Raw genomic sequence first — 12,519 nt, forward strand, 5'->3', positions numbered from 1 at the left:
AGCCGTCTGCTGTGGGATGCGATTGCAGCACAACATTCTCTCGATCGTTAATGCACATTTCCCTCATTCGATGTTTTTCTGCAGCCTTCGCCACCGGTGTCCTTAGACGAGAGAAGACAGAGAAGTATTCCTATAAAAGATTAAATTAAGGAGTTGACTTCCCCTTTTCTGGTTCATAGAGTAGCTCTCTGTATGTTCCTTATGTTCACTGGACTGGGTTTTCTGTATCCAGCCACCCCATAGACTCTGATTAAAACACTCAGTTTGGGAAAAGCTTCAGCATCTTTGAGGCAAAAACACTTTTTCCTCCTCACATGACATTGATTTTGGTTCATTTTCCAGTTGCTGTATTTGATTTCTCAGTATCTTGTAATCCTGCCATGTGTCCTGCACAGGAAGCTATAGACCCAATCAGGGCATCACTAACACACATTACGATAGCGGAGGAAATAAAAGAAATGTAAAATATGCATGAGGGGAGGGTGTGTGTGTGTGTGTGTGTGTGGGGGGGGGGGGGGGGGGGGGGGGACAGCCTTTGACTGTTAACTCTGCTCTTCTCCGTACTCCCTCTTCCTGCTGTTCTGGTGAAGCACTGCAGCAGATCGTACCGTGCAAGGATGTTACTGCAGTGTGCTTGTGTATGCAACATCTGGGAGCTATGCGGTGCTCTTTCTTTTACAATCTATTGAAACGTTTGATACATGCAGTCTTTAGTAAGGGAATCCAAGGTGGCATCGTGACCCCCCCCCCCCCCCTTTCTTCTGGCTTCCCATTTTCTGTTTCTCAAATTTCATGAACTGTGCAACACTTCTGCAGGACATTGTTTTTATGCATCTCCTCCTGTCTAGATATGTGTGCAGCTAGGATTAAGCGAATGAAAATAAGTTTTGAAGGCATCGACTCCAGCTCTCTTCTCCCTGTTCTCAGTTTTTCCCTCCTCCTCCTGATAACGCTGCTGACGCAGGTAAAAAAAAAATCCTTTCACATCCTTTTTCATGGCTCACTATACATCACACAAATGTCCATATTAGAATATCTACACAAAAACACAAACTTCAGGGACACAGAGGAAAAAGAGGTAGCCTATTTTCCTATGATTTAGAAATCCAATGTATCATTTCTTTGGCTGCTTTGGGGAAAAAAAAAACGTCTTCCTTCCAGCAGTCCTTGCTATGTCTGCACTAATTCTCCCCTACAGCCTGCCCTACATCTCCCTCTTAGTTTTTCCTTCTGTTGAGGCTTCCCCAGATCCAATAGCAGATCCTCATACAGCAGCATACTAATGAATTGACTTGTGATGATTCTGCCCTCAGTCTACAACACTACAACATAAATCACTCACATATGCTGTTAAACTATGACACAGACAAACACAAATACTGATGGACTGACACCTCTGTGGCAAGACCATTCATCATAATATCGAACTCCTGGGAAATGTTCTCAAATCAATCACCACTGCGTCTGGCTGCAATGACAATAAGGAATTTTTTGCTCAACCAACTAGACTGGTCTCATTCAACAACACTGCTGTTGGAGCGCTAGTTTTACTGATGGTTTGAACACCGCCACTATTCCAACCCATACTCACACACAAAAAGGAGTTTACAAATAATGCTTTACGGGGGCATTCTGGGGTCTTGAGGTGAGAGAGCTGGCTATGAGTTTGTCGCCAGTCCATGCACCACATACACAGGTTTGCAACTGATAAGTGTAAAGTGGTGGCCCGTGATGAAGTGTTGCCTCCAATGAGTGAAAAGACAAACTGATGTCATCTTTGTGGAGGCTCATGTGTGCTTCGCAATTGGCATTTGCTTTTTTAAGCCTGATGCTCAAAATTGTACATCACTCCAAGTTGTCTGACAATGGTTTTCTGAAGTGTTTCTGAGCTCAGACTTGTTACCAGACCTCAGACGTAAGGGGGGGAAGGCACATGAAATGCATGGCAGGGTCCAATTGACCTCTCGGGGAAGATGAAAAAGTCAGGTAATGTTTAGCGATATGATGTGTATGAGATTGAACATCATCTGTATTTGTTTTTTCCAGTGTTAATTCAAATCAAATAATGGCTTTTTAGGTTTTTACCACTCTTTGGGTGGCTTTCGACAGCCTCCGAGTTGCGCCCTCCTCTGGCTCCGCACTTGAACAAAGAAGTACAGGGTTGTGAATATCACAACCCTGTCCTTTCACAAAATGGTATGTGAAAGATGAAAGCAAAAAAAGTTCAAAGTGCCTGTTAGGATACTATGTTCTTCATTGTGTGTAAATTGATGAAACAGTATGAGAGCTCTCAGTATGAGAGCCAGGGTCACCTACCTGGGATGTCAAGTTACCCAGCTCACACTGAATAACAATGATCAAGATAAATTTAGAGGGTCTGTAATGATATCCAGATAATATACAGTTTCAAATAACCATAAATATAACTTTGATGTCGACTTTTGTGGATGATCTTGCCTCTAGAGCTGGAGTTAATTTGACAACAAAGCTAAAAGCTAGTTATCACCATGGCTGTAGCCTAACCCATCTCGCTACCTTACAGGCCCAGTCTTAATGTTACTTTGGAGCAAATGTACGAATGCTTGTTTATCTTGGAGACAGTTAGCTGGGAGTGAGGCTGTCCGGAATGTTTAATCCATTGAAGATAACGCTCCAGCTGTATTTTTGGCTTTGGGGATGTAAAGAATAGGACTCCACCTAACAAACTCATGGGATAACTAGTGTCTGATTTACATAATACATCGACACATCGCTTCACCTTTTGTTTGTTGGAGGGCCAGAGGCAGGTTTTAAGGCAGGTTTTCACAATGGACAATGTTTGGTGGACGTTGACCATTTGGGGGGCATGGTTTTGTTAATGGACAATACCCTACAGACAGTCATACAGTGATTTTGTTGCTCCATACTTTTAGTGCTAGTGTACTCTATTCATGCAGAGCTTGAGTGGCACACTTTGCGACAATACTTTGCCTTGATTTCTTTTCTGAAACAGATTCAAATGGCTCTTCAGTTGTCCCGACTAACTTGCCACACTGCGCAAGGTACATTCTCAAGGTGTAATGAGGAAACATGTTAATGGCCTCCGAATGTCCGAAGACTGCGCTCAATCATCACAAACATTTACTGTATGTCGATATCTCTACTCATGCTCATTTCAACCCAATATTTCTAATTTTATGGACCAGAGACTTTTGCGTCTCCACAGGCGCTCACCACAAAAGCTTACATTGCGTAATGAGGAAAACCTTTCATCCCTAAAATCTAGAGTGGGCAAAAGTAGAGATGTCTGCGTACATTCTGGCGATGACTGGTTACATTTATATAGTAGATACTGCTTGTCCTCATTAGGATCATTACCGTTGATCTGGCGTCTATTCCAGAAAATTTTGGGCAGTAGGACACACAACCATTCACAACCCAGCACGCATGTTTTGGAGATTTGGGAGGAAGTCAAAGCACCAAGACAAAACCCATGCACGCATGGAAATGTAAACTCCACACAAAGATGTTCCAATGGAGATTTTAACCCAGATCTCCTGACTGTGAGTCAGACTTGCTAGCCACTAGTTCAGCATGCTGCTATGTAAAACATCAATGCAAGTCTTTTGGGACATCTAAAGATTCGTGAACACATCGTCACATAGAACATTCACGCATTCACACTCATACTCACACCTATGGACAATTTTGTCTGCAACCAAGATCACGTGCAATACCCAAGGAAAACCCACACGACCTTGGCGAAAAATGCGCATATTCCACAGAGGAAGGCTGCAACAAAGATTTGAACACCGAACCGCAAAACTGTGAAGCAGACATGTGACCACTTTACACTCTGCTACTCTGAACAATAATCAAATCTTATAGATATCTAGACCTGTCACAGATGGATCACATAGGGGAAGTGAAAGACAAATGCTTTATCTATTCTGTTGTTGCGCATTGGATGTTTACTGTGCTGCTCATGTCGGATCAGCCTGAACATTTCTGATAGCAAATGTCTCCAGTGTGTTAGCTGGCAGAGGCCCACAACCTACAGTGGCTTACCACAGGTCTGTGTGGGCCCTCACCATTCTCTGCACCATCATGCCGAGTTCTTTTCGCAGCATTGGGAAGTGATGTACAAGCGTTGTTTCTGCTTCCACAGTATGGCTGAAGCTTGTGTGTCTTTTTGAAATTTTCAGTGGCTCAAAGGATCATAACGCTGACATTTTAACCATGGCAAACAGATTATCATTGGGTATTTGCAGGCGATCACTTGGAATGGTGACAAGTAACCAATGTGCATTAAAGGACACCAGGCTCCCTCTGCTGGTGTATAAGGGGTACTACAGAGTGGAACCAGGATTTGTTCCCAAGTACGTACATAATAACCCAAGTCAGTGCATGTGTCAGTGATTATTTTTTTTGTCTCTAGGTTTTGTTTTGCAGTACTGTGTCACAAATGCAGGCGACTACCAAATTCATAACCTATCCAATTATGTTGTACTGTATGTATTGCATTAAGTATGTCAAATCACAGTTTCTTCCGGGTTGTAAATCAGTTAGTTTTGTTGTCCACTTAGAAAATGGAAGCTCAGTAAACTTTGGGCAGTGATCCAGACATGACATCACGGGCTGTTGAAATCACACACTGTTTGGGGGCTGGGGAAAGTCCTAATCGAAGGTTCAGTTTAAAAAGAAAAACTGAACAGATGACCTCATAATTTACTTTCAAGTAAAAATGGGGCAAATAATTGACATTTGGCGATGAAGGGAGAAGGTGCTCACTGTTTTTGTGTCCCTCTCTCCCCTTTCGGTGCAATGACAACAGTGAGAGCTCTGATTGGGAAAAGCCATATGGCAGATGACAACCCAACGGCAGGTTCCATGTCCCCACTGTAGGACAGCTCAGGCACGATGCCACATCACTTGATCTTTCTCTGCAAGTCTGCATCCTATGAAAAGACTACATGGTGACAAGGCAATGAAGTGTCTGCAGCTCAGTAGTGTGTACAGTAGTGAGTGTAGTGTCGCAACTGCAGCGTTAGCAGTCAATGTGAGCATAACACTAAGCGGGAATAATTTGACTGCAAATCGCTGCCGTCGAGCCGAAAAACTCCTATGTCGAACTTTGGAAAATGTTATATTTTTTCACAAATCTATAGTTTTGGTGAGTCCACATGCGTGGGTGTTATTTTTGACAAATTACTGACCAAGCTAATGTGTTGAAAATGGCCTGTTCTCCTTCATGATGCAATGTAAATGGTCCAAGAAACATGCCGTTTTTAGGTTCTCCTGAAAACGTGATGATTTTGGAGGTGAAGCAGTGGGGTCAAACATACGGCCACAGGCAAAACCGGCAATTCCATCCAACCAGTAGGATGGAATTTGAAAGTGGAAAAATGTTGAAGCAACCTTACAATCAAATGTTGCATCAAAAGTTTGATAATTAATGACTGGAGGGGCTTAAATAGAAAGAGTCCTGACTTGAGAAAGTCAGCATGAGACTCACTTGTTAAGGACAAGACAGCTAAATTTGTTGCTACTTTGGTGTGGTTCCGGCCAAATGTTGGCAACAGTCACCCATTCTGTGGGCATTAAAAAATAATTATTGTTGATCGACCACATCTTTGTCATCCTTGCAGCAATTCTATCCAGATGCTACAATTCATTTTAAAAAACACACACACACACATTGTGGTTATGCTTTGTGTTTTAGCAACTGCTGTGACTAAACGCTGCTCAGTTCATCCCACAGCGCAAGTTTTGCTTACAGTTCTTTGGAAAACCAATCCATGCATGTAATAGTTTTTTTAAATGTGCATTCCCACATTGCCAAAACATGCATGGCAGGTTAATGCAACACTCTAAATTGTTCCAAGGTGTGATTGTGAGGCGGGAATGGTTGTTCGTCTCCGTGTGCCCTGCGATTGGCTGGCAACCAGTTCAGGGTGTACCCCAGCGACAGCTCCAGTACACCCGCGACCCTCGTGAAGATCAGCGCATTAGAAAATGGATGCATGGATGGATGGATGAATCGTTTTATTCTGATCATATGCATAACAGGGTTGCATGAGGTAAAGTGAGGCATCAAGGCTACCCCTTTTATAAAAATGTGAAAAATAAAAGAGAGGACATACCTTTGCTCTATCCATTCTTTTGGAAAACTATTTGATGATGTCAAGTCCAGCGTATCATGCGAATCACTGCTTTGTTCTTCTTCTACCACACTTAAAAGTTCAGAAAGGTTATGGTAACAGGGCTGAATGCATGTGGTGGCACACACGGTCCATGAATAATAGTTATTATTTCAAATAGTATGCTTATTAAAACAAATTTGTTATTGTAAAGTGTCCTTGGGTGTCTTGAAAGGCGCTTATAAATAAAATGTATTATTATTATTATTATAATAAATGTTCTCACAGTGGCAAGCAACAGTCATGAAACAAATAACATTAAAATTACATTTTGTTTTATTTTTCTATTTGGTCATGGGTAGGGTGGGACAAGAGACAATTTTGAGAGGGTACCCAGACTTATTTAGTATTTTTAAAACTATTTTCAAACATTCTTTTGTCTTAGTTGTTTTATTTATTTATTTTAGATTTGGTCTCACGAAAACAAAGAATCTGCATGTTTTAATATTTTTCATTCGGATTATTTAAAATTTGATGGGTGGGCCGTAAAATGTCCTCTAATTCTAGAATGACGCATGCGTGTGTGTGTGTGTGTGTGTGTGTGTGTATATACAACTCAGTTGAAAGGGTTTGCATTTTTCCTCATTGACAAAAACTAACAAAAGTAAATCAAATTCGGACTACTAGTTTTGTGGAGCATTTTCTGAAAATGAACTGGAAATGTGACGCTCTGTGGCTACGGAAACGCCAAAGCCAATTCACTCCTGCCCTCTAGCGGTAGGACAGGGGTACAACGTGGAATGTTGGTCTGCAACGTGAAAAGTTCCGGTACAGGGGTCACAAAAGATATATTTCAAACCCTAACTATAAACTACAAGTTTTCCCCTTCGGTATTGGCCAAACAGAACCAGCATGCCTGTGTCTTAACACAGTTTTCGAATGTGCCTCACAGGGCATTATCTGCGTAGTGCAGAGCCTGACCTGGGATGAAAAATGACTTTACAGCTTACACATTTACCAGAGCTCAAAATAATAATGGGATGGGCTGGAACAGCACATTTACATCGTGGAGGTACAGTTCTAAAATATGCATCAAGCTTGTGATGCAATCACGTCAATAGAACCAAAATCAACACGTTGGATTGCCTCCATTACATTGTGGAATTTAAAGGGCACCCTGCTTCTACTAATGAAATGTCGAGTGTATCGTGAGAATTAAAGTACATATGCCATATGTTTGTTTTTAACAAGGATGGAAGAACCTGACAGAACCTGGAAGTGACCACGAGAAAGCCACACAGTAATAATTCAAAAAATAAGAAAAAAATGAGGAATGAAAGAAAAGGAAATGGAGCAGGAAGCGTTGGGGAGGAGGCCAGAGGCCGGAGGCTGTCACCACAAACAGTTGAGACTCAGTCCCCCGAGTGCCATTCCCTTCCTCTCGCTCCTCCCTGTTCTCATTCCTCATCTCTTCTCCCGTACCGTCTCTTTTCCTCTGTGTATTTTTCTTCCACGGATTCCTTACAAATGGCTTCCGCTGGTTTTCCCTTTGCACAAATTATTTCATCCCCGTTTCAGCTCCATCAATCTTTCCCCCACAGGTGGTCAACCTCTGCAAAATGAGCGCACCCTCAATCAGAACCACCACTTCAATAGTAATGGAGTACTGAATGGCAGGTTTCCCATACTGCTCTTATGATGCCGATCATCAATGTTGGTGTTTCTAATGAAAAAGAACAAATAAAAGCGCTTTTGTTTATGACCTACTTTTGATGCTTTTAGGGCTTGTACAAATTAACTATGTGAGAAATAAAATACTGCCAGAAACCTGGGGCAAAATCTGTCAATATGACAATTCCAAAAAGGATTCTACTTAATTGTATTCAAACCAGAAAGGAGAACATCTGGCGTTACTGTTAAAGGTTCAGAAGAGAACTCCAATACTCTCTATGGACGGTTGGAGTAATTACTGGTTGTCTTTTACAAGGTGTAAGCAGAGCCAAAACAGGCAGTGGCTCCCCTTATGACACCCAGCGAGTCCTCACTTTGTCCCAATCTGTTCAACTCGATGTACACCCCGCCTCCTTCCACCTGTTCTCTATTCTTCCTTTCAAATCAGGCGTCCCTGCCAATCAATTTGATCACCATGACAACAGTTTGCAGGATGTCTCTGCCAAACACCACCACCCAACCCTATAAACAAAAACAAAACAAAAAAAAAACTGAACAACGACAGCTCAGGATTGATGAGGGAGCATCTTGTCAAAGGCCAGATTAGATTAGGTCTGACACACACACACACACACACACACACACACACACACACACACACACACAAAAACAACTCACAGGCAGCAGGTGCTTTTGGTTAAACCTTAATTACATGATCTCTGATTTCTTTGATTGATATGCTAATGACTACATAATTAATGCAAAAGCAGAAATACCAGCAGCCGTAGTAATGAGTGGATTTATTTGATTAGTTATCCTCCTGCATATTCAAGCATGTTAGTAAACAGGGGACATATCAAGTGGTTGTCGTCACAGTGTTACGAGTACTGGTATGCCACATCTACAATGCCGCTCATTTCACCATTCAAAACATGCAATATCTACAGTATATATATATATATATATACACATATACATATATATATATATATATATATATATATATAGTATATACACACATACTTATATGTCAATAAGTTTTGATTGACCGTTATGATTGACCGAGTCAAAAAGGTACGAATTAAACAACATGTCTATTATTGTGGCTAAACTTTACAGAAGTGTAGTAGTACATCTCTTTACCACTGCAAACTACAACCAGATTAACAAACATTGTCAACAAAAAAACATCAGGGCAGTGTCAAACTAAACGGATCATAATAATTGTAAAGTAAATATATATACGTACACATGATACAGCTCTAGTATATAATGTTTTATGCAAATGTGCATAATGTTATGTTTGGTTGGAGCAGATACAAATGCGCAGTGACACAGATATAGGTAGTGGTGACAATTGATTCCACAGAAGAAAAACAGAACGGGGCAAAACTCACAGGTAGGTGGCGCTTTGAGGCTGCTCACGCAACAGGACTCTTGCAGCATCTGCTCCCAAAAGTTGTGATCATGCACTCGACGGCCATAGCATTAGGTACACCTGCGCAACGCGGTGGAATTAAGACATTTAAAAATATAATAACGCTCAGAGCCTTATTATTCAGTTAACATTCATTTATTATTACACTTTGTATTGTGTAGCCTGGACTGCGCCATACAGAGTTGTTTCTATTTTTTTGTCTTTGATCTCATAAGTAAACAGTTTGACTGCAGCACATTCATATAAGAAGTGCTTTACGGATAGGCTCGATTAAAAATACAAAACTTTAATTTGCCTCAATATAGTAATGGTGTTTTCTGTCTAATTTAAAATAATCTCATTTTTAAAACAAAAAAGGAAGTCAGTGAGCAGCTGTCTGGAAGAAGCGGAGACTCGGTTATCCCTCAAGTTTGCGGGCAAGAAGAAAATATGCATGTGCTATATAACTTTGGAAGCGATTAGAAGGACTTTAAACTATCCTATATTTCATAAGCTGTAAAGGCACTTTATCTTTGGAAAAAAAATAATTATTTAAAAAGCACAACTTGTCCCTTGTAAGCTTACATCCTATCGTCGGAAACCAACAAAGGATAAGTGTTGCTTAAGGGCACCTTGAGAGTGGTCTGGATGCAGACGCGCATCCCTTCAACAATTAGAAGTTCAAAGCACAAGCCTCTAGTGAAGTGAGCTTCCGGACAACACAACTTTTGTGACGGCAACCCTGAAGAATATTAACAACTGAATGGGCGGAATTTCATTTCATATTTCCTATGGGCAAAATTGAAGTTGACCAGCATCTTGGAAAAGATTCCATTCAATCTTTAATGTTCAACAGTACAATCAAAACTGATTTCATCTTTGTGCAGACATTTTCTCATCTTGTATTTGAATGGATTGTAAAGGTGAACCTGATGTTATGTGTATTCAATCAAAATGTAGTAAAAACTAACTTCTTGCATCGCGAAGACTAAGCACCGACTGTAGCTTTGTACTTCAAAACCAGAGAGACACCATATGACAAATCATCTTTGGTGGTTGAGTAATGTCTTCTCCCCGCTGCCTTCACTAAATTCCAATATATTTTCCTATAAATGGGGGAGTGAAAGCACATGTGGGCCATGACCAGGTTGAGGAGTTACAACTTCACGCTACTCGCTCTTTTCTGGGGGCCTAAACCACACCACCCACAAGGCTGAAGGCTTGCATACGGGCAGTTGAACAGTAATGGCTAAAATTATTTGATTCAGCCCAAGGTGTCTTTATGAGCCCAAATTGGTCCATTTGAAAGGAGTGATGGGCGTTGCTGTTATGTTAAATGACACACTGTAAAGGCCTACCTATATTTTGAGTTGAAAACCTGTCAAAGAGTTATGTTCAACTTTCTGGTATGATTTTGAATACATTTAAAAAACATGCAAAAAAGAAACGGCACAAATGATGAAACAATAAAACGAACTTTGAATCATTTAAATATCCATCCATCTTCTGATCCACTTTATCCTCACAAGGGTCGCGGGGTGTGCTGGAGCCTATCCCGGCCGTCTCCGGGCAGTAGGAAGGGGACGCCCTGAACCGGTTGCCGGCCAATCGCAGGTCATTGAAATATTAATAAGAAAATATTGCTTCTTTGAAGTTACTTTTTTTGCATGACCTTTTTTTTCGGTAGAAAATACAACATAATTTTCAACATTTGACATTTTGGGGGCTTTATATCTTGTTCAAGGACCTGACACACAAAACAAAACTTTACAGCACAGTAAAAAAAAAAATCAGTGAAGACTGATCAATTTAAGTGGATACAACTAAAAATATTGACTAATACTTTTTTTTTAATGCAAGACTGTGTTGATTTCATCACATTGGTGTAAGAACTGTGCACTGGCCCATTCGGGCCACCGTTAGTAAACTTCGGGTAATCCAACCAAGTCACTTGACTTGACTTGACTTAGAACTTGGTATCTAAGCAACTCGACTTGACTTGCACTTGATCTACATTGTTTGTTTGTTTGTTTGTTTGTTTATTGAACATAAAACATATATACAGTAATAATTTGACAGAAAATAAGGTAGATAAAAAAAGTACATGACTTGACAAGTCATCAGGTTATAGTTAGATATCTGCATTTTAACACAGTTTGCCTTTTTAGGAAGGAAAGCAAAAAAGAGAGAAAAAGAGAAAAGATTCCGCTTCATTCCCCCCAACTTGGCAGCCCAGCCAGCATCACTGTGTTGTTGTTAAGTGGCGATCGAAACACTAACAGTGGTGAGATCAACTTCGAGGATCATTCATTTGGATTAATGGATTATCTTGCTTATGATGTTGGAATTTGAAGGTTACGACTTGAGACTTATTTGTAACTTGCACATATGCGGCTTCCTACCACGCCAATTTTGAGCGGTATTAGTAGCTCATGTAGTGTGACTACACTCAATAATTGTTTGTCTTGCCACATAAGTGTGATATGTCCTGCGCCGTCCTTCGATTGGGTCCCCAGCATTGACCAAATGGAAGACCGTGCCCTGCCTACTTATGACGAGACCTGATGTGGTGTACCCTCACAATACAATCACAATGTCGTGTACCGTATTTAAAAAGTGACTCGAACAAAAGGGTAAATATTGCAAAGTATAGTAGCATTTCAGCTCATGCTACGTTTGCTATCTGCAAAGCTTGACGCTGATTAGCAAACAAATTGGTCCACTCAAGTTCTTTTTGGAGACTAGACAGTCCACATCAACCCCCTCCCCACTCTTTTCTGAACGTAGCATTTACTGAACATAGAAACAACGCACAGGCACGTAATGCCGACGTCGACATGACTTTGAAAGCTGCTTACCGTCACCGATCTTGACAGAAGGACGCGAAGTCTGGTCGGTGACGGACTTGTTTTGTGACATCTCGCCAGGTCCAAGACACAGGAAGATATTGATCTGGTAGTGTGACGCTGCGACTGTCGTGAACGACAAAAAAAGTCACGCAGTTTGACAAGGCCATAAAAGAGAATGAAAGCGAAAGTGAGGGAGCTTTCCAAATATGTGTGTTATGTTGTTAACTAATTCAATTGGAGTGGCGAGTTTCACGACGGGCTAAGTCTGAGAGAGTCGGAGAGAAGTTAATACGGGTAATGAATGGCGGCCTTGGTTAACTAACGTACCTCTGAATAATGTGTTTCTTACGGGGCCACTCGGGCCACGCTTGATGGATGGCCTTACAGAAGCCAGGTCAATTAGCCGGGTAGACTTTCCCTCCATGTCGGCAGCAGACAGTACCACCGCGGAGTTCACCTCTGT

The 12,519-nt window shown here is 41.2% G+C and overlaps 1 long non-coding RNA gene across 2 annotated transcripts; it reads right to left on the reverse strand.

Moving 5' to 3' along the window:
• Positions 1-8,868: 8,868 nt before the first annotated feature.
• LOC147204863 (uncharacterized) lies at positions 8,869-12,519 on the reverse strand. 2 transcript variants are annotated; one of them, XR_015100968.1, is made up of 3 exons: positions 12,384-12,519; positions 12,066-12,179; positions 8,869-9,288 (listed from the first exon to the last, which is right to left on the reverse strand). It is a non-coding gene; the product is annotated as an uncharacterized LOC147204863 (long non-coding RNA). The 2 variants fall into 2 exon arrangements; XR_015100967.1 differs by lacking the exon at positions 8,869-9,288 and adding an exon at positions 9,846-10,795.

The sequence above is a fragment of the Hippocampus guttulatus genome, chromosome 5, assembly GCF_054856545.1.
Source record: "Hippocampus guttulatus isolate MCC_2025c chromosome 5, RoL_Hgut_1.0, whole genome shotgun sequence".
NCBI classification, from domain to species: domain Eukaryota; kingdom Metazoa; phylum Chordata; class Actinopteri; order Syngnathiformes; family Syngnathidae; genus Hippocampus; species Hippocampus guttulatus.